Below are 21377 nucleotides of genomic sequence, written 5' to 3'. Positions count from 1 at the left end.
GCTCATGATCTACTCATGTGATGTTTCCATTAAAGTTATTTTAATCAGCTCTCTGTGATATGTCCCTATTTTCTAATTCTCTAGATGTCCTTTCTCATATTTTTTCACGTCAGAGGGAAGGTTTGGCAAGCCGAGTCTCTCATTTTATTTGCAGATGCTTATTTTCACTTCTAGAGATAAGATGATCTGCAGACTAGACCTACACTGCATCCAACCTAAAAAAACTGATCTCTACCTAAAGCAGTTTACCTTTTTAAGTTCGTTTCTTTTGTTCGTAAACCTTTTAACTACTTAGAAATACATTTTCACCCCTAGCAAGTGGTCTGGTCAGTAGCTATTACCTAAACCATTCTGATAAGTAGAGGATGTGTTCTTTGACAGTCATGAATCAAAGCATCCTATTTTCCAGTTAGATAACTCAGCCGATCAAGGAATCTTTCAAATTTTTGGGGCTCATTCTCTCAGAGAAATGCAATGATAAACACCATCCCTCATAGAAGGAAATCTGCAAAAGTTTTTATCTGCTCAGCAAAAAGTTCCTTTCTTAGTGTTACCAAATTGAGTTGCTGTCCTCTTCAGATGCAATTTTCATGTGACAGATCTTTCTGTCTGCCTTCATTGTCTTTCACAGATTCCAAGGCAGTAGGGACTATTGTGATTATCTAGTCTGACCTCTTGTGTAATACAGACTATAGAACTTCCCCAAAATAATTCCTAGAGCATATTTTTTATAATAGCATCCAATCTTGATTAAAAAATTCAGTGATGGAGAATCCACCATGACTCTTGGTAAATTGTTCCAGTGGTTAATTACTCTCTCTATTATAAATTTAGGCCTTGTTTCTGGTCTGAATTTGTCTAGCATCTAGGCATTTGATTGTGTTACACCTTTTTCTGCTAGATTGAAGAGCCCATTTTTAAATATGTGTTCCCCATATAAACTGTAATCAAGTCACACCTTAACCTTTGCTTTGTTAAGCTAAATGGATTGAGCTCTTTGAGTCTATCACTATAAAGCATGTTTTGTACTCTAATCATTCTTGTGCCTCTTCTCTGAACCCTCTCCAATTTATCAACCTCATTTTTGTATTGTGGGCACCAGAATTGGATGCAGTATTCCAGCAATAGTTGCAGTGGTGCCAAATCTAGAGGTAAAATAACAGATCTACTCCTACTGAAGATGCCCATGTTTATACATCCCAAGATCATATTAGCTCTTTTGGCCACAGAGTCTCATTGGTAGCTCATGTTTACCTGATTATCTGCCACCACTCCCAAAATCTTTTTCAGAGTCATTGCTAACCAGGACAGAGTCCTTACAAAGAAAGTGTGACCTACATTCTTTCTTCCTAGAAGTATACATTTACCTTTAGATGTATTAAAATGCATATTGTTTGCTTGTTTACCAAGTGATCCAAATCACTCTGAGTCATTAACGTGTCCTTTCCATTTTTTACCATTCCCCCGGTCTTTTTGTAGACTTTATCAGTGATTATTTTATGTTTTCTTCAAGGTCATTGATAAACATTTTAAACAGCACAGGGCCAAGAACCAATCTGTGCAGGATTGCATTGTTGATTCCCCACTTACAGTTACATTTTGAGACCCATCAGCCAGTTTTTAATCCATTTAATGTGTGCCATGTTAAATTTATATAATTCTAGTTTTTAATCAAAATGTTGTGCATTGAAGTTAAACACCTTACAGAAGTCTAACTATACTATGTCAACACTGTTATCTTTATCAACCAAACATATAATCTCATTTAAAAAAGATATCACATTAGTTTGACAAGATCTATTTTCCATAAAGCTATGTTGATTTTCATTGATTACATTATGCTCCTCTAATTCTTTATTAACTGAGTCCAGTATCAGCTAGTCCATTATCGTCCCTAGGGTCAGGGTCAGGCAGACAGGCCTATAATTACCCTGGTCATCCCATTTATCCTTTTAAAATATTGGCACATTAGCTTTCTTCCTGTCTTCTGAAACTCTCCCAGTTTCCCAAGACATAGTGAAAATCAACATTAACAGTCCGGCGAGCTCCTCAGCCAGCTCTTTTAAATCTCTTGGATGCAATTTATATGGACCTGCTGATTTAAAAATGTCTTGCTTTAGGGCTGGTCTACACTACAGACTTGTCAGCCAAAGTCAGCTTTTTGTGCCAAAACGGTGGTGTGTACACTACAATCCTTCCTCTCCCCGACCCCGCACCAAACTCCCCTGATTTTTGCAATAAAATAAAACCACCTTGACGAGAAGCATAGAGCTTTTTGTGCCAAACTTTTAGCGACAAAGCATCAGTGTAGACGCTGCACTTGATTATGTCATGGTAAATGGTCTCTAGGAGGTGTCCCACAATGCCAATCCTGACTGCTCTGGCCATCAATTTGAACTCTGGTGCCATCTGTCTCTCTCCCTTTAAAGTTCCAGTCACATCGCATCTTCCCAGCTGACCATGGTGGCGCCACACACCAAACACACTCTCACTCAGAGCACATCGGAGCTCCTGGATCTGATCAGCACTTGGGGAGAGGAGGCTGTGCAGTCCCAGCTCCAGCCGAAGGAACTTTGATACCTACACTCATATTTCTCGTGGCATGACAGAGAAGGGCTATGAACAGGACATGCTGCAGTGCCATGCGAAAATCAAGGAGCTGCAGCAGGAGTACCGAAAGGCTAGGGTGTCAAACTATCCCTCTGGTGCACGGCCAAAGACCTGCTGCTTCTATAAGGAGATGAAAGCCATCCTTGGGGGTGACCCCACCTCCACTGCCAAGACTTATAGAAACGTCTGCAGGTCTGGAGATAGTGAACACTGGACTCAACCCCGACAAAGAAGTCGTGAACGAGGAGGTCGAGTTGGAGGACAATGTGGAGCAGGGGACTGGGTCGTTTGGTGACATGGGGAGCCAGAATCTCTTCTCGACTCTGCTGGGTTCAAGCTAGTCTCAGCCCTCCAGCTCTCACATGCAGAATGCAAGAGAGGGGAGCTCTGGTGAGTAATTTTTTGAGCTGATATGGCTCAGTTACATAAGGTACAGCTGCCCTTTGCTTTGTTGCATTATACAGCTGGATGAAGGGATAGAAATGCACAACAGTAGCTGTGTTTGCATTTGCTTCCCATTCCCCTGCGCAGCTAGGCAGTGTGACAGAAAAGCGTGTTAATGCACACCGAGATTTCACGGTAATCCTCTAGAGAGATCTCTAAGAAACTTTCCTGGAGGTACTTGCCAATCCTCTGCCGGAGATTCCTCTGCAGAGCTGCTTTGTTTCTTCTCCCGTTATAGCAAACTTTCACGCGCCAATCAGCAATTACTTGTGCAGGGACCAAAGCGATACACAGGGGAGCAACATAGGGACCCATTTTGAAACTGCTCGCATGGAGGAGATGCACCTTAGTATTCCTGCTTACTCTCAGGAGTGAGATTGGCTTCCATGGCCCCAGCCTCTGGAAATTTGAAATTTTGTCCATATCTACCTGCATCTATACACCAAATAACCACCCAGAACCTTTTTCCCAGCTTGAGTGCCTCCTCCCCCCGAGCGCAACACACCATGCTCTGGGCCATCGCCAAGCTGTGCACCTGCCAGGAGACAGTGAGAAAGAGGTGTATTTTATAGTAGTGAATCAGTGCTGCTGTGCACTGACAATCATGCTTCTCTTCATTGTTTATTTTGCTTCTGCAGATGTACCCTTGAGGGGAAACCCCTCAGGACCTGCTGAGTGCCAGCAGCTGATAAGAAAATGCCTGTGGAGGAGCAAAGCGAAGATGTGCCAAGAACTCTTCCAGTCCTCTGAGGTGTGGGGAAAGAAAAAAGAAAGACGTGAAGACAGTGTGACTGAAAATCAAAAAATAGATAGGCAGAAGAGGAGGGAAAACTAGGAGCGACTGATAGCAGGGTACGAGCACATGATAAAAACCATGGAGGAGCAAAGAGAGTTTCTAAAGTTGCTCAGAATGCTGCAGACTGAATTCATGCGTGCTTGCCCTCCCTTGCAGCCCATACAGAACAGCTTTCCATGCCCTTTCCAAATTCCACCCACACATTCCTACTAAACTCCCGGCCCATCTTGGTACCCGTTCACTCCACCCCTTCAGACAGCTTCCAAAACGATGGCTGGACTTACACCCAGCTGTCATAGCCCACAGTGCCACTCATTGCTTTCTTTCCTCCGGCCCAGCTTTTTGTGTGTTGTGATTAATTGTTTAATAAAGTCATACACTGAAGGATAAGCAATCTTTTTTACTCTAGCACGTGGTGATTGCAACTTACATTGATACACAGTGCAAGCTAGCTAGCAGTCATAGCATGGCACAGTACTGTTTACAAAGGCTTGGTCTATACTTATTCAGCGATTCGGCGGCAGTCAACAGGAGTTACGCAAAGAACTTGCGTAACTCCCATCGACGTCTGTGCTTCTCTTCTGCGCCCCGTCTTCACTGCACTGCGCCTACGGGAATCGCGTTCCTGTCAACGCAGCACTACGCCACTTGAGGAGGTGGTTTTAGTACATCAGCTTCTGGATCGACTGAACGGGTCTTCACTGACCACTCAGTCGATCCAGATAAGTCAATCTGATGGTGGCAACTTTGCCGCGACTTAGCCACAGGCACCTTATTGGTGGTCATAGAAAACAATTCCTCTCCCAGGATCACTATGGGCATTTCAACATCCCCTCTTGGAATCGTGGTCTGGAAAGAGAGTCCTGCTTGCTGCTTTCTGTACAGGCCAGTGTTCCTGAAGATGCGTGTATCATGCACCTTCCTTGACCAACCTGCGTTGATGTCAGTGACATGCCCACAGAGATCCACAAGCGCCTGCAGTACCATAGAGCAGTACCGCCTTTCTATTGTACTTCATCACAAGATGGTCCAGGGCCAAAATAGGGATTTGTGCGCAATCTATCACCCTGCCACAGTAAGGGAATCCCATCACTGCGAAGCCATCCACTCTTTCATAAACGTTTCCAAGACTCTCAGTCCTTTGTAGCAGAATGCAATTAATGGCCCTGCACACTTGCGATAACCCAGTGCCAACAGTGGACTTCCTGACTCCAAACTGATTAGTGATCAACCAGTAGCAGTCTGGAGTTGCCAGTTTCCACATGGCAATCGCCATGCGCTTCTCCACCGAAAGTTCAGCTCTCATTCTGGTGTCCCTGCAGCGCAGGGTAGGGGTGAGCTCTGCACAGTATTCCATGACGGTAGCTTTGCGCATTTGAAAGTTCTGCAGCCACAATTCGTCATCCCAGACCTGCATAACAATACATTCCCATCACTCAATGTTTGTTTCACATGCCACAAAGCGGCAGGGCACCATGTGCAGAAGCTCCGTGAATGCAAACAGTAATCCGACGTTGTTTGTTTGCATGGCACACAGCAGGTCAGGTGTCCCGGATTCCTGTTCCGATTGGGAGTTCATGATATACTGCATGAGCAGCTGCGATGTGTTCAGAACTCTGACAACAGCACTGGAGAGCAGTGCAGTATCCATCCTTTCAGATAGAGATGACAGGCGCACAGGAAACGGGGAGGCATTGAAAAATGCCACGAAACGCAGTTGGAAACCCATAGAATGATGAGACGGAAATCATTGCGTCATGGGACTTTGAGCCCGCATCCATGATGCATTGCGATCCTCTCCACCTTCCCACAACTCCTAGCAGCACAAGGTGGCGAATTGCACAATGAGCTAGCTGCCCCACAGTGCACTGCTCTCAGTGTTGATGCTAGGGCACCAAGTGTGGATGCACTTTGGCCACACAATGAGTACTGTGTGGACAGGCACAAGCGCCATAATTATAGAGCTTTTTGATCATTGCTGTAACTCGCATCAACAACCATCTTTAGTGTAGACAAGGGATTAGTAGCTTCTGTTGAACATCTCCTGAGGTACCAGTGGAATCATGTAGGCGTGCAGGGCCCTCCCTCGCTGTCAATCTCCGAGGGAGGCCACGCCTCTTTGCTACAAATGGAAAGTGTTATGACCATACGAGTCTGTATCATCTGTTCGCCCCCCCAAATACAGAACAGAAATATTTATTGAACACTTCTTGAAGTTTCTGCATTATTATTGATAATTCTACTATTTCCATCTAGTAATGGAGCAATACCATTGTCAGGATTCTTTTTATTCCCAATATAATTAAAAAACAACTTCTTGTCCTTAACTCTGCCAGCCATAGGTTTCTCCATATCCCTTTGCATGCCTTATCAATTGTCTACAATTCCTAACTTCTGATTTATATGTTATATATGTATATATATTTATAGCTGCCTTCACTTACCTCTGAACCAGGTCATTTCTTTTAACTAGTACAGCCTTCTTTATCAATGTGGCACTGTTGAGCCATCTAGTAAGGTGTTCTTAAAAGATTCCTAATTATATTCACATTTTTCTGAGTAAGTGCTTCCTCCAAGGTGATTTTGGCCCATAATTGTTTTCAGCTTTGTGAAATTGGTGCTATTAAAGTACTAAGTATATATGTTACTGGTCTGGACTATATTCTGTTTGCAAATTATAAATGCTAACAAGTCATGATCACATGTACCTGAGCTACCATTAACTTTTAGTTCTGTGATCAGTTCCTCTTTATCTGTTAAATGCGGTCTACTAACGAATTCCCCTGTGTTAGCTGCAACACTTTTTGAGTTAGGAAATTGTCATCTACAATGTTTAGAAATTCCAAAGGTGTTTTAGTACTGGCAGCATGAGATCTCAACATATGCCACTCAAATTGAAGTCTCTCATAAATCCACAGCTTTTTGTCCCGCACTTTATAGATAGGTGAGTGAGGGAGTGGTCATCCTGTTCCCTCATGTGGTTTGGTGGTCTGTAGTGGACACCAACTTAACCCCATTTTGTACTTTATCTGTTAGGGCATTAATTCATAAGCATTCAAGATCATTTTCTTCTGAGTTATCAGTGACTCAGAAACAGGTAATGCTTTTTTTTTGACATAGTGCCACTCCCTCTCCCCTTTTGCCCACTCCATCTTTCATAAATCTTTTATAACTATTGATGTTAATATTCGAATCATGCAAATCATCCCGCCAGGTTTCATTAATACCAACTAGATCGAGTTTATATTCATAAATGACCAATTCTTGTTTCTTACTGAGGCTCCTGGAATCATAGTGCATAAACTGTTACAGAATTTCTTCTCTTCATGTCTTTTGGTTCCTTGATTAATTTTGTTGTCAACATCTTGATTTTGTGCTGAGTGCTCATTTCTTTCCTGTTTTTACCCTCTCCTTTTCATGTTAGTTTAATGCCTTCCTGATTACTCAGAAGTAAGATGTGTATTTGAAGGGGAAATAAGTCACTCCTCACATCATTTTCTAGATAAAACTTCTTATTTAAAAAAAAGTCTAAATCTATCCTCAAGTAAAGGACTGTGTGGAGAGCAGTACAAGGGGCAGATTGTGCCGTGGAAAGCTTTTGTTTTCACCAAAAATATGAGGCAACCCTTTCATTCAGCTGAATTGGGGTTGTGGACAGAAAAATCCATGAATTATTACTTCAGTCCATGGATCCATTCTAGGAGAAATGAAATTGCGGGTGAGAAAACTAATTTTGTCTTTAAAAGTGGTCAGTTTTGTAGAGAGTTAAGATTGGTTGTTAACATTGGCTGTATTCATAGAGTCCACTGTAATTATTATCCCATAATTTTTCAAAACATTCATAATTAAGGCTAAAATTTTCCATCCTTGGATTTGTGTGGTGTGTGAGCAAATATTGAAGAAAGTCTGTTCCATTTCCTTTACAATATGGGGGCAGAGGGGAAGAACAGTAAACTCTTTTTTTCCCCTCCATTGTTTAAAAAAAAAAGAAAATATAACTGCATTTTGGGACAGGTATATAGAAAAATGGTTGAAGTTTATAATTTATCATGGACGCTGACTTTATGAACTGTCGTAGCTCCCAGTTAAGCACCCTTTCTCAGCCACCATTAAACTGCTATGAGGAAACCCAGCCACTGATTGCCTGGTTGTTTTCAAGCCTCTGGAGCTTGAACAAAGCCCAGTTACTATTCTGGTCTTTGGGATACTTAGGCACACTCTTGAAGCCTCTGTTTGCCAGCCTCTCCTGAGAGCTGGAACCCACTGTCCAACTGCCTAGCTCCTAGGCTTGGGGGTGGCCCTTCGGACTCTGCCATTGCTTAAACCCACCCTCCCATGTCGTTTAAACACACCAGAACTCCACCCAAAGTTACGAGCCTTCTGGGATACCATTTGCCTCTGTCAGGAGGCATGTGCTATTGTAAAGCATAAACACATACACGGCACAGACTCTAACACCATTTCTATTTTTTATTTAAAAGATAAAACAAGAGATTACAAATCATTTAGAAAATAACCGACATCCCAGACACAATACCCTTCACTATCTGACCCTTCCCTGGAGAGTCCAGGGGGCGATGAGAACACCTACCATCTCTGGTCAGAAAGGTAGGCTGGGTTCTGTGCCTCATCTGGCTTCTACATACTGGGTTGCTTCTATCTCCCCTTGAGCTGGAGAAATAATGGTTTCCAGCACATTAGCTCCTCCCTTTTTATTACCTTCCAGTCTCCTCTGTCAGCCCTAACAGGTGATCAGAGACCTCTACTAGGTGACTTCATTGCTAGGTGACCCCTGTCCCGCTAAACTAGTTTTCTTGGTTGGGAACCAACCTACTGTCTAGATCAGTGGTTCCCAAACTGTGGTATGCGTACCTCCTGCATGTCTACCTGCTGCTGGGGGGCTGGCTAGGAGCCGCTCCAGCACCAGCCCCACCCCAAGCAGCCCAGCTGTTCTGCCCCCATCCTCCCTGGACACACAGCACCTGGCCAGGAGTCACTCCAGCACCAGCCCCGCCCCCAAGCAGTGTAGCAGCCCAGCTGTTCTGTCGTCTGTGGTGTCATCCCCCCCCCTCCCCTCCCCCGGACACAAAGTAGCTGGCCGGGAGCTGCTTTGGTTCCGCCCTCCAAGCAGCATGGCGGGCGCTCCCCTGTCCCGGCCCCACCCCTTCCCCCCGCCACTACAGGTGGTGGCGTTTAATGTTGGTGGTATGCAACATGGTAGAGTTTGGGAATCGCTGGTCTATATCAGTTATATTTCAATGGTCGAGCACTTAAGTTAAAGGACCCTCTATTGTTAGGCCTTTGTCCCTGCCCTGATGGGTTTTTGTTCAATGGGGAGTTGAAAGAACAACTAGACCCACATTCAAAACGATTTTGCAACTTGATACAAATTTGTACAGAGTTCATAATCTCTCACAAATTCATAAATTACACAGATTCCCTAAATCATCATAGATGACGAGAAATTTGCTTAATTGGAAAGGGGAAAGCTTTTCAGCTAACGAAGATATAACTGTTGGAAAATTGCATATAGAGCATGCACAGTGGAAAACTTTAGGGGAGGAAGTGTGCATATATGTGCATTGCACAGTTTGTTAAATCCTCGGCTCCTTGAAGGTGGAATTTACTTGTTCATGAAGGATTTTTGATTTGTTCAGATTAAGTCCTGTGTGAGGATTTAGGCATGTGGAGGGTAGCCGTGTCAAGGATAGTGATGGGTTATTATATTAAGTATCTCCAGTGGCACAAAATCATGCATGTAAATTGCAATAGTGGCTATTGATACTTTACACCAATAATCTGGATTAGGGACGTGGTGTGACTGCATTGTAGCCCCACAATCTGTTTGTTTATTATAGGAAAGAATTCCCCCCAAACCCCTGGAGATTCCCTGCACAAACTTGAGTAGTCATGTTTTGTGTGGAATGGGATGAATTGCACCCTAGGCGAATCTAGTCTTATGATCTGTGTGTACAGAGGCTCTCTAGGCAGAGGAACTGTTGTAGTTCTGCTGTGTGAGAATAGTGGGGGTCTGGATGAAGAGGTGGTGTGCCTAGAATGTGTACCCTTGGGTGACAGAAGGAGGAGGAGGGGATGAAGCATCTGTGGCATGGAATTGAGGCTGGGTTTTAGGACTGAGAATCCCCTGTTGTATGGATTTTTTTCCCCTTTTTCCTCTGTTTTGGGGCCACATAATGCCTCTTGAATGCTACTTCACTCTTTGATCTGGAATAATTTACATGGAGCAGCTCTGCAGCCACTGCATGGGCCTGAGAGTAAAAGATTCCTCCAGTACCCAGCCCAGCTATTCAGAGTGGGCATTGTGTTCAGAATCTGGGCTTTAATGCACAGCTAATATGAATTTGTCCTTACATACCCACCTTCTGCATTAACTAATTTGACCCATATTCTACATTTTAAATCTTGGTGTCTTTTCATGACCTTTTGTGTTTAAATGTGTTCAGTACTTTGTTTTGTTCAGGAAGTTTGAAGCACCTAGAACTTAAGGAAAGAAATATTTTTCCTGCATCCATAAAACTGCTGTTCTCCATTCTGACAGTTATAGAAGCTTCAAAGCAAGGGTATAAAGATATAAAAGAGTTTATTTTTAACAACACATAGTGGCCCTAGTGCTTATTTATGTTTTCTGCATTTGTAATTCCAACACAGTATTTTAAAAAGTCAAATAAAATGCTTATATCCACTGGTTATATTTTTGATGGTTTGGGAGACGTTTAGTTTTTAAGTTGGAAAATGCTATGTTTTAGGACCTGCTGAAAAAGTGTGAAAAGAGGAGCTATCACAAAGCAAGGCTTTTGGAAATCATGGGTATTCAAGATTAAGAGGCAGTTTTTTAAACTGTTTCCTATAAATACAATTAGATCTGTATTTAGTGAACAAAGATCAATGGACTGTTGCAAAGATATCAGTAATTACTAAGGCCCCAATCCTGCAAATGTTTATGTACACGTTAACTTTATGCATTGTGAGACTACTTGTAGTATATAAAGATAACGTGCATAAATATTTGCAGGACTGGGGCGCTTAATTTGGTACATCAAGTCCTGCACTGGTTTTTGCTTAGGTATGGCTTTGGAAAATTCTCACCTAGTGTGTTGTACTTAATAAAACATTCCTGCTTTGATAGTTTCTATGTTATTTAGGCAACCTCTTGCCTTCCTTTCATCCTGCCTTCCCTTTCAGACATAGAAACCTGAAACTTGCAGCAAATACTCTTTTCCTTCTTCCTAACTTCATCTTGGCTGCTGACGACTTAAAGCAGCTCCCCGTATGAAACCTAACATCAATTCAGTAACAAACAGATCTCCTGTTTTTTCTCTTAGACCTGTAGAATAACATTTTGATGTGATTTGCACTTCTTGACTTTAAAAAAAGGAACTCTCAATGTAATTGTTGAGTTTTACCCAGGCTTGTGTGACAGTGGTTTTTTACTTTCCTGGTTCATACAGTATTCTTTGTGTCCCTGTATAAAGTATATTATAGAACCCAAACCATTTGTAAAACATGTTCATGCTTTTTAGGATAGGAACAGTAGTCAGGTGAAAGGACAGAAGACTATTTGTAAATATACTGCTTTGGAATTCTAATATCAGGGAGTAGAAAAAATATGGTTTGGATAACTGGATTTTTTTATTTATTTTAAAAAACGACAAATTGAAGTGTTTTCTTACCTTTGCCTGGGTTAAGTGATATAGTGAATGCCTTTGATATAATATTTGAGATACATCTGAAAGCTGTAAATATTTTTCAGATCTTTCACAGATATTCATTTGTCTAGCAGAAATTCTCACTCTAGCTGAAGCGTATCCATCATTCTTAAGGGTATCCATCATCACGCTTTCCTATTCAATAAAAGATATCTTATTATCCTTTCAGTGAGTCACCATATTTATGTGTTTAGCTGACATTGTCCAGATGTATCTCTTTGATTCAGACTGTTGGGGATTGTGGGACTTAATGTTCCCAGTACTCCACATGCCTCAGATGGCAGCTCTGTGTAGCTATGCCTTGTGTGAGACCATTTTAATCTGTGAGTTCTATCATCAGATAACAATTGAGTTTTTGGCTCTGCAAGGTTTATACATTTCAGTTTTATTAAAATGATGAAGGTTTCATGTCACCTAGTGATTTTACATTTAATTCATAAAATAATAAAAGGTCTAATATGAATTTTAGTTAATGCAAGTTTTTTTGTTTGGTTTTTTTTTTTTTACAAGCCAGCATTATATAACATTGCACATAGGTTTCCCGTTTTCTTGTTATAATTATTCTTTGGTATTTTACTATTGAACAGGTATTCAAGAAATAGATACAAATATGTAGATCCTGTGTAGAGTGGAACATTGGCATAAAGCAAATTCAGAGTTAAATGTTTGCTAGAAATTTTTAATTCTGATTGTACTATGACTGTCTATCATAGTTAGTTCCAGAGGGATAGCTGTGTTAGTCTGTATACAGCAAAAACGAGAGTTCTGTAGCACTTTAAAGACTAACAAATTTAATTTCAGCAGGCATAAGCTTTCATGAGGCTCAGCTCACTTCCTCAGATGCAGTTGGTAGAAATGATACAGCAAATAGGTAACCCATTCTCACCTCCTACTCAATGGTTGTCATTAGGCCTCAAGTATCGGCTTTTATCCACCTACCCCATTGTTATTTATGCCCTTGGATATGTATATGTTGCCTCCTATATATGTTACCTATTTGCTGTATCATTTCTACCAATTTCATGGGATAATTTTCCTCATGTAGGAAGAATGTTTTCCTTTTAGATGAACTGTTCAAATGTTATGAAATACCATGGGAGCTGCCTAAGCTGGGGATTCAGAGCAGTTGCAGAAATGATCAGGAAGGCTAGAAGAATTAGTTTTCTGAGGAAATATTTTAAAAATCTAAATATTTATAAGTTGGCTGAGCAATGACAAAGGGGGTCATAACAGTCTACAGATATTTGAAGGGTGTGAATTACATTAAGATAGAGGAATTACATAGCCTGTTAAAGGTAGATATGTTAGAAAGGGACAATTTAAGTCCCATATATCAGGACAAACTTCTGACAGGAAAATATTAGACTGTGGAATAGTTTTCCAAAGGAAGTGGTTGGATGTACCATACCTTGGAATACTTAGAACAAAATGTAGTAATGTGCATGGCAGAGAGATGGATTAGATTTCCTAACTGGTATTTGAAATCTCTAGCTGCATGATGCTTGAAGTAGTCCTTGTGGGACCAAATCAGTTACAGCAATCTATAACCTCTTTGGAAGAGGAAACTGAAACCATCTCCAGAAAAATGAATGAAATGGACCTGAGGGGGAGACAGCTCACAGAATAGACTTCTGATTAAAATTGTCTCATTCTAAGTGCCAATTGGGGACTTTGGAGAACTGGATCAGAACCTGAAATACAAGAATTCTATGATCTCCTGCAGGAAAAAGTCCTCATACAGGTTAGGTATGGTCTGAAATGTTGGATTTTATAACAGTCCTCTGGATGGTGAAAAGCTAGAGAATTCCCCGAAGAGGAAGGGATTTATGAGGGACAATAACTGGTTTCTCTTGCAGACGTTTGACAGTCTACAAGTGCTGGTGGCAACCAGGCCTAAGAAGGAATTATTCCTGGAAGGGGGGAAGATGCTTATTTTCAAACACTACATTGAAAACAAAATAAAGGATCTGATATATAAATGTAAGTTTTAAAAATTGTTATTAATCATTTAATGTAATTCCAAACATATAACAAATTAAAGGAGGTGAGAAGGATTTTTTTTTAAACTGCTGAAAAGGGTAGAAGATAAAATCCCTGTCAGACAAATCCCAAAGTACGTTACAGGAACAGCAAATGGGGAGTAAACACGCATATTTGTTAGCAACAAAAGCATGCAGGAGAAAGAACAAAATGTAGCACTTGTAGGCCAAACTCTGCAACCAAACACTCAGCCCAAATAGCTGGGCGAGGCACTAGATAGATGCACTGTGAGGAAGGAATCCTTACCCCATTCTGTGTGGCTACTAGTCCGCAGAGGCCACTTAAACCCTTTGAATGCATCGGTCTCTACATGCTTTAGTCACCCGTAATACATAGCACAGGTCTCAAAGGTCGATAAATTATCTTGCCCTAGTCTGACCTACCCCTACTCCCCCACTTGCCTTCTTCAGACTGGTGAGTTCTTTTGTTCTGGGAATGCAAGGCTAATAAAAACTTGTTACCCAATTGAATCAGTGTGTTAATGATATCTACAATATTCAAGGTCAGCCTTGTCCACTGGGGCCAGCACTCGTTTTACCAGAAACACTCCTACCTACTAAACAGAGTAGCTAATCCCTCCTCAGTACAGATTGGTAAAACTGTATTTGGTCATTCATTCTGATTTTTCTTGATTATCCACGCCTCTTCTGACTCTGCTTTCTGCAAAGCTGTAATGGTGTCTGTTTTGAAAAGTGACCCCCCTTCTGTTCTTGATCCCATCAAGTTAGAAGACACTCCGTTTTTCCACTTAGAAAATAGAGATTTTTTTCCTTCCCTGAATATTTCCCCAGCAGATATTTCTGTGATGATCCTACCCTGTTAATATTCACTAAATTACTTTGTTCTGCTTGTCTGTTGTGTCACTGTCCCTACTCCTGAAACATATCATCCATCCAGACTGACAGTTTTCTCTGTACTTTGGATTTGTCTTTGTGCTTTTAGATGAAATTTCTTGCTTGTTCACCAGTTTGAATGGGTGGAGGGGGGCTCTTTCTTTTGCTCACCTCTCTAATTCCAGCCAGATGCCTCTCCCCTCTTACCGTGTAAATAGTTTTAATACTGTGGCATTCATAATTTGGATGTTGCCAAGAGGCTTCAACTCACCTAGGTTGGCACCCCCAAAATTCTGCAATTCCGTTTGATTGGTTATGTCTGTTCAGGAGCAATGTAAGTAAAGTCCCGCATTAAGTTTGAAACTGGTCTTGTCCTTTGGAGAAATATCACTTACAGGGTAAGAAACATTGTCTGTTCCTTCAGAGCAAGGAGTAAAAGGAAATTGGAAAAAGTTTTTAATGCTGTTACTGTTTGTAAAGTGTTCATTGTGTCGTCTTTCAGTTTTGTGTGTGGTAGGAAAAAGATAGGGCATTTTTTTTCTCTTTCCTTTTTTTAAATAGATATTCCATTTCAAGTGCTCCATATTTAGGGCTTCCAACTTGTTTCAAATGCTGGTCCACATGAGAGCTCCCTCACACATAGTTTAATATATTTTAATTATTGTACATCTCATTGCAGACATTCTATAGTAGTTTAATTTAATTATCTGGTGTCTTTACCTGCTGTATATTATTATCAATGTAATTTGTGCTTCAGCTAACTTTCTGAATCATTGGGAAATTGTGAGCTTCCCTGTTTCTTCTATGCCAGTTACTGTTGTAGCCATTCTTTTTAGATGAATGCTTGAGGATTGTCCAGTTAGTTGATATCGGGGCAATATCTTCTTCTCTCCCCTCCCCCCAGTTTATTAGCTAAGAGTTTGGATGCCATAGATTCATTAACCTTTAACAGCATCTGGTCCTTTCAGCTCAAAATCCTCAGCTGGTATAAATTGTCATAGTTCCACTGTGCTATGACAGTTTGCATCAGTTAAGAATACTCCCTGGAGTCTGTGTAGGGAACAATTGAGACTTAGAACCTGATTTTCCTTTCACACCAGCATGACCTCAATGGAGTTACTCCTGTTCTAGGCAAGATTTAGTGAGAGGAGAATCAGCTTTATAACCTTGGAAAGAATTGCTTTAAATTTGAGCTCATGAATAAGTATGGAGTTCTAATTTCATACTATTTCTGGTGTTCAGCTGGAAACAGCAATATATCAGGCATTAAATAACAGGTTTGAAGTAGGACTGAAAATATGATATGTGCAGTCATCTAAGTATAATCTTTAATTGTTAATGCTCCCATTGTTGCTGCCTTGATGGAGGTGTTGCACTAATTAGTCTTAATTTCTTTTGGATTTTCATCATTGTTGTCATCCACAGTTTTGGAGCTCCTATGTCTGATTATTTTTGTTTTCTTTTAAAATGAATCTTACTGCTAATCTAATTATTATAAAAAGAGACTCTACATTGAACAATAATACAGACTTGTTAAATTGTTTTAAAGGATTATTATTTTGTGAATGATTTCTTTGGATTAATAATATCTATCCTTTTAATTTTAAAAATATTTTAGATGAAAAATGTATTAGCACCTAATATATGTGCCATAAGGTTTGTTGTTATCTAAAGTCCAGCTAAGGTCTTCAGGCTGGTCCTGTTCTGAAGAGCTATGTTACAGCTTCATAAAGTAGATGTATATTAGCATAATTCTGTAACGTTGTATCTTTCCTCTTAAAAGTCTATATAGGCTAGTTCAAAGAAGCAGTATGATCTTTTTTTAAGCTATACACTGGGATACAAACAAAACACATTAACGCCATGTATCTGACATTTTAAAACTAAAGGTATTTTGACATTATCTATTGTAGGCTATTCATAAAGATGAAAATCCTTCAAAATAACCGTCAGCTTTCATAGTATGTTACAGTATTTCCACCTGATTAATACATTTTAAAAATCAAAGAATTATTTATATTGATTGATAATGAACTATGCAGCTGTGATTGAGTTAGATGTAAGTAATGTTGAACTGCCTTTTGGAATAATAGTAGTGAGGGTAATGATATTGACAGCTGCTGCTGTTGGTTAGACTGAGAGGACTGAAACTTCAAGGGTTGTACATAAACTGTAAAGGCCATCCCACTTACTACTGGAATTCTTTTTTGGCGTTTTCCATTAAAACTGTTAAGTTTAACAGTTAAGCTGAGAATGTTGGGAGGGACTCATGAAATCTCCACACCTAGCTTCAATACACAGTAGCAGGAAAATCAGCTAAATGAAGATATAGAATCATAGAAGATTAGGGTTGAAAGGACCCCATGAGGTCATCTAGTCCAACCCCCTGCTCAAAGCAGGAACAACCCCAACTAAATCGTCCCAGCCAGGGCTTTGTCAAGCCAGGCCTTAAAAACCTCTAAAGGATGGAGATTCCATTACCTTCCTAGATAACCCATTCCAGTGCTTCCCCACCCTCCTAGTGAAAAAGTTTTCCTAGTATCCAACCTAGACCTCCCCCACTGCAACTTGAGACGATTGCTCCTAGTTCTGTCATCTACCACCACAGAAAACAGCCTAGCTCCATCCTCCCTGGAAGCCCCTTTCAGGTAGTTAAAAGCTGCTACCAAATCCCCCCTTGTTCTTTTCTTCTGCAGACTAAACAAGCCTGGTTCCTTCAGCCTCTCCTCATAAGTCACGTGCTCCAGCCCCCTACTCATTTTTGTTGCCCTCCTTTGGACTCTCTCCAATTTGTCCACATCCTTTCTGTACTGGGGGGCCCAAAACTGGACACAGTACTCCAAATGTGGCCTCACAAGTGCTGAATAGAATAATCACTTCCCTCGATCTGCTGGCAGTGCTTCTACTAACAACTAATGCAACCCAATATGCCATTAGCCTTCTTGGCAATAAGGGCCCACTGTTGACTCATATCCAGCTTCTTGTCCACTGTAACCCCCAGGTTCTTTTCTGCAGAACTGCTACCCAGCAAGTCGAACCTCAGTCTGTAGCAATGCATGGGATTCTTCCGTTCTAAGTGCAGGACTCTGCACTTGTTCTTGTTGAATCTCATCAGATTTTTTTGGCCCAATCCTCCAATTTGTCTAGGTCACTCTGTATCCTATCCCTACCCTCCAGCATATCTACCATTCCTGCCAGCTTAGTGTCATCTGCAAACTTGCTGAGGGTGCAATCCACCCCATCCTCCAGATCATTAATGAAGATGTTGAACAAAACCAGTCCCTGTATCAACCCGTGGGCACTCCGCTTGTTACTAGCTGCCAACTAGACATCGAGCCATTTATCACTACCTGTTGAGCCCAATGATCTAGCCAACTTTCTATTCATCTTCTAGTCCATCCAACCCATACTTCTTTAACTTGCTGATAAGAATTATGTGGGAGACCATATCTAAAGCTTTGCTAAAGTCAAGATATATCACATCCACCGCTTTTCCCACATCCAAAGAGCCAGTCATCTCATCATAGAAGGCAATCAGGTTGGTCAGGCATGACTTGCCCTTGGTGAATCCATGCTAATTCTTCCTGTTCACCTTCCTTTTTTCCAAGTTCCTCAAAATGGTTTCCTTGAGGACCTGCTCCATGATTTTTCCGGGGACTGAGGTGAGGCTGACCGGTCTAATTCCCTGGTTCCTCCTCCTTCCCTTTTTTGAAGATGGGCACAATATATGCCTTTTTCCAATCATCCTGGCCCTCCACCAGTCACCACGAGTTTTCAAAGGAAATGACCAATGGTTCTGCAATTACATCAGCCAACTCCCTCAGCAGCATCAGATGTATTGCAAGGGATAATGAAACATCACAAACTAGAAAACTGGGAGAGGTCCAAGGAAAGCAACTGAAATACTTGTACATGAAAGCAAGGGGTCGGGGAAATAAAATCGAGGAACTGGAAAAATTGGTTCGGTAGGTCAAACTAGATATTGTAGGTATTACAGAAACATGGTGTAATAGCACTCGTGACTGAAAAACAGGCATTGAAGGGTATGTGCTGTTTAGGAGAGATGGGAATAAAGGTTAAAGTGTTGGTGTAATGCTTTGCATCAACAAAGCGGTAAACGATAAAGAAATACGAAGTGATAGTATAGACCAAACAGAATCTGTTTTGGGGTCAAAATCACTTTGGGGAATTTTTGTAAAAGAGGTTCTACTAGGATAATATTAGGTGTCTGCTTTAGATTCCATTGGGGGTATGTATAGTGATCTCTTTAATATTATTAGAGAGAAGTACTTTTTGGAATTGTCATAATGGGAGCCTTCAACTTCCTGGATATAGATTAGAGAATAAATGCTATTAATTGTAGTAGGGCCACTTATTCTTGGATGACAGTTTTCTTCATCAAATAGTCACTGAGCCAACAAGAGGCAATGCTTTTTTAGACATGGTTTTAGTAAGTAGTCAGGACATCAGAGAAGAGCTAGTCATAGGAAATAACCTTGGATAGAGTGATCAAAAGTTGATTCAGTTTAAATTATATTGAAAGATGATCAAAACCAGGTTTTCAACTATGATTTTTTATTTCAAAAGGCCAGACTTAGTTAAAGAAGTCAGCCAGACTGAAGAGCTCAAGGACTTAAATGTGGAGGAGGCTTTGAATTTCTTCAAGTCAATTATACAAGAAACTACCTGAAGTTGGCATCACAAGAAGGGGAAAAAACAGGAAGGAAAAAAGCACTAGACCCACCAGGATCAATAACCATCTCTGCTTATTGGGAGTAAGCAGAGACCTTATAGGGAATGGAAAAAGGGGTTGATGAACAAAGAAAACTACATCATGAAGGTTAGAAAATGTAGGAATAAAGTGAGACTTGCTAAATGTCAAGCTGAAATTAGCTCTTGCCAGGGAAATAAATAAGAGGGTTTTTAGTTATATAAATAAAAAGAGAATAAAGAATTTTGAGGTTGGGCTGCTATGCAGTGTGGTTGGGACAGAGACTAAAGATAATCTAGGTATGCCCAAAAATGAAATGAATATTTTTTCCTTCATTTTCAATAAGGATGATAATATGGAGCATGCACCTGACAGCAGTACAGCTGATGGAAAAAAGGGTCTAGAAATGGAAATCACCACATCTGAGGTGAAAGAAAAACTTGGATATTAATGCACTCGAATCATATAATCGAATAAGCAAATAATTTTCATCCCAGAATACTGAAACTGGCTCATGAGATTGCTAGTCCAGTAGCAAGGATTTTTAATAAATTATCTATTCAGAAGTATGACTGGATAATAGCTAACGTTGTACCTATATTTAAGAAAGGGGAAAAAAGTGATCTGGGCAATTATAGGCCTTTCAGTCTGACCTCAACAGTGTGCATGGATTTAGAACAACTTGTGATGGAAAGAATATTGTCGTGGAAAAGAATCACACTGCTACATTTTAGAGTTGGATGGGTGCAGCTTTAATTGTGACACACACAATCACATAACCATAGCTATGGGGAATACTATAGCCATAGGGAAAACCCAGGTGGCTATAGGGAAGTCAAGCAGCATGTCTGGATGCTGGGCAAATGTACTTCACCTGGCTACCAGATACAAAAGACTTATATAGGGGTTGCTTAGGTTCATTTACATGTTGATCGTATAGTGGAATTTGATTAACAGTTTATACTTAACAGAAAGACAATCACAATGCACAGTGGGGCACACCAGATGCCCTCACAGGAACGCCCAATGCGTCACTTGATTATACAATCAGGTTTTCAGGGACCCTGGTTAACTCCCGAAGATGGGTGGTGACACAATACTTGTTCAAATGCTAATTTGTATGGAGTGAGTTTCTATGGGGCCGGTAAGACAAAGGGGGGCAGGTACTGGTACTTATCAAAACAGTTGAAGTCTGTTCAGACTTCAATAAGGCTTAAGGCTCATAACAGAGACTTGCCTCTTGGGTGTGGTTCAGAGATTTAACATCTTTATCCTAATTTCAGTTGAGGCATTCTGTTAATGGCTTAGCCTGGGCCTTCTATTTCAGTTTCAGGCTACAACTTCAGGCCAGGCCTTCCATGACCAGTTTCAGGCCAAGCATTCTATTAATAAATGTAATGCTTATTTCTTTGATTCCACAATATTAAGTTTATAGAAGTAAATGGCAAAGGAGATGTAATGCAACATGGGTTTACAAAAACTGGATTATGCCAGATTAACCTGATTTCTTTCTTTGAGAAAATAATTTACCATTTTTGGTAAAGGAATTACAGTAGATCTAACATACTTGGACTTCAGTAACGCATTTGACCCAGTACCACATGGAAAATTATTAATTAAATTCAGGAAGATGAGGATCAGCACAAGCATTGTAAGATGGATAAGAAACTGGCTAAAGGGGCGGGGGAAAGCAGTGGATTGTGCTGAAAGGTGAATTATCGGACTGGAGGAAGGTCACTAGTGGAGCTCCTCAAGGAAACAGGTGGGGTGAGGCTTAGACCAAAAACGCCACCAGAGTGACTGGAATGGATTCCCAACATATTCCGTCAAGATCCTCAGGCGCTATACACACTAGGACCATTCCTAGGTGGTCTGAAAAGGGTCAGCACACTGGGAAGCAAAACATTGCAGATAACCCTGTTGCCTCACACTGCAGTGACTCCTGGTGGAGCTAGATGTTTTGGATGCTCCGTTCTGCAGAGTCACATTCCCTCAGGACCAGCCTTCCAGTAAGTGGGCTCTGGGGACAGCAGAGTTGAAAGATCATTAGTGCTAAGCAAGCCAAGCCAAGCACCCCAACACAGTAGCTCCTATCTCAAACTCTATTCATACATTCTGGTGGAAGAGAAAAAGAAAATCATTATCCAGCTGTGAGACATGAGAATCATTGAACCTGGCCACATGCCATATACTTTCTCTAGTGTAAAGAGTGTTGC

At 40.9% G+C, this 21377-nt stretch overlaps 1 protein-coding gene across 2 annotated transcripts in view; it reads left to right on the top strand.

Annotated features, from left to right (window-relative positions):
- RSU1 (Ras suppressor protein 1) overlaps window positions 1-21377 on the top strand; it is a 190767-nt gene that overhangs the window by 143599 nt on the left and 25791 nt on the right. The window lies entirely within an intron of this gene.

Source organism: Emydura macquarii, unplaced genomic scaffold, assembly GCF_026122565.2.
Source record: "Emydura macquarii macquarii isolate MOO-44397 ecotype Brisbane River unplaced genomic scaffold, CSIRO-AGI_Emac_v2 contig_2422, whole genome shotgun sequence".
Lineage (NCBI taxonomy): Eukaryota > Metazoa > Chordata > Testudines > Chelidae > Emydura > Emydura macquarii.
This window is presented reverse-complemented; position numbering and strand designations above follow the sequence as displayed.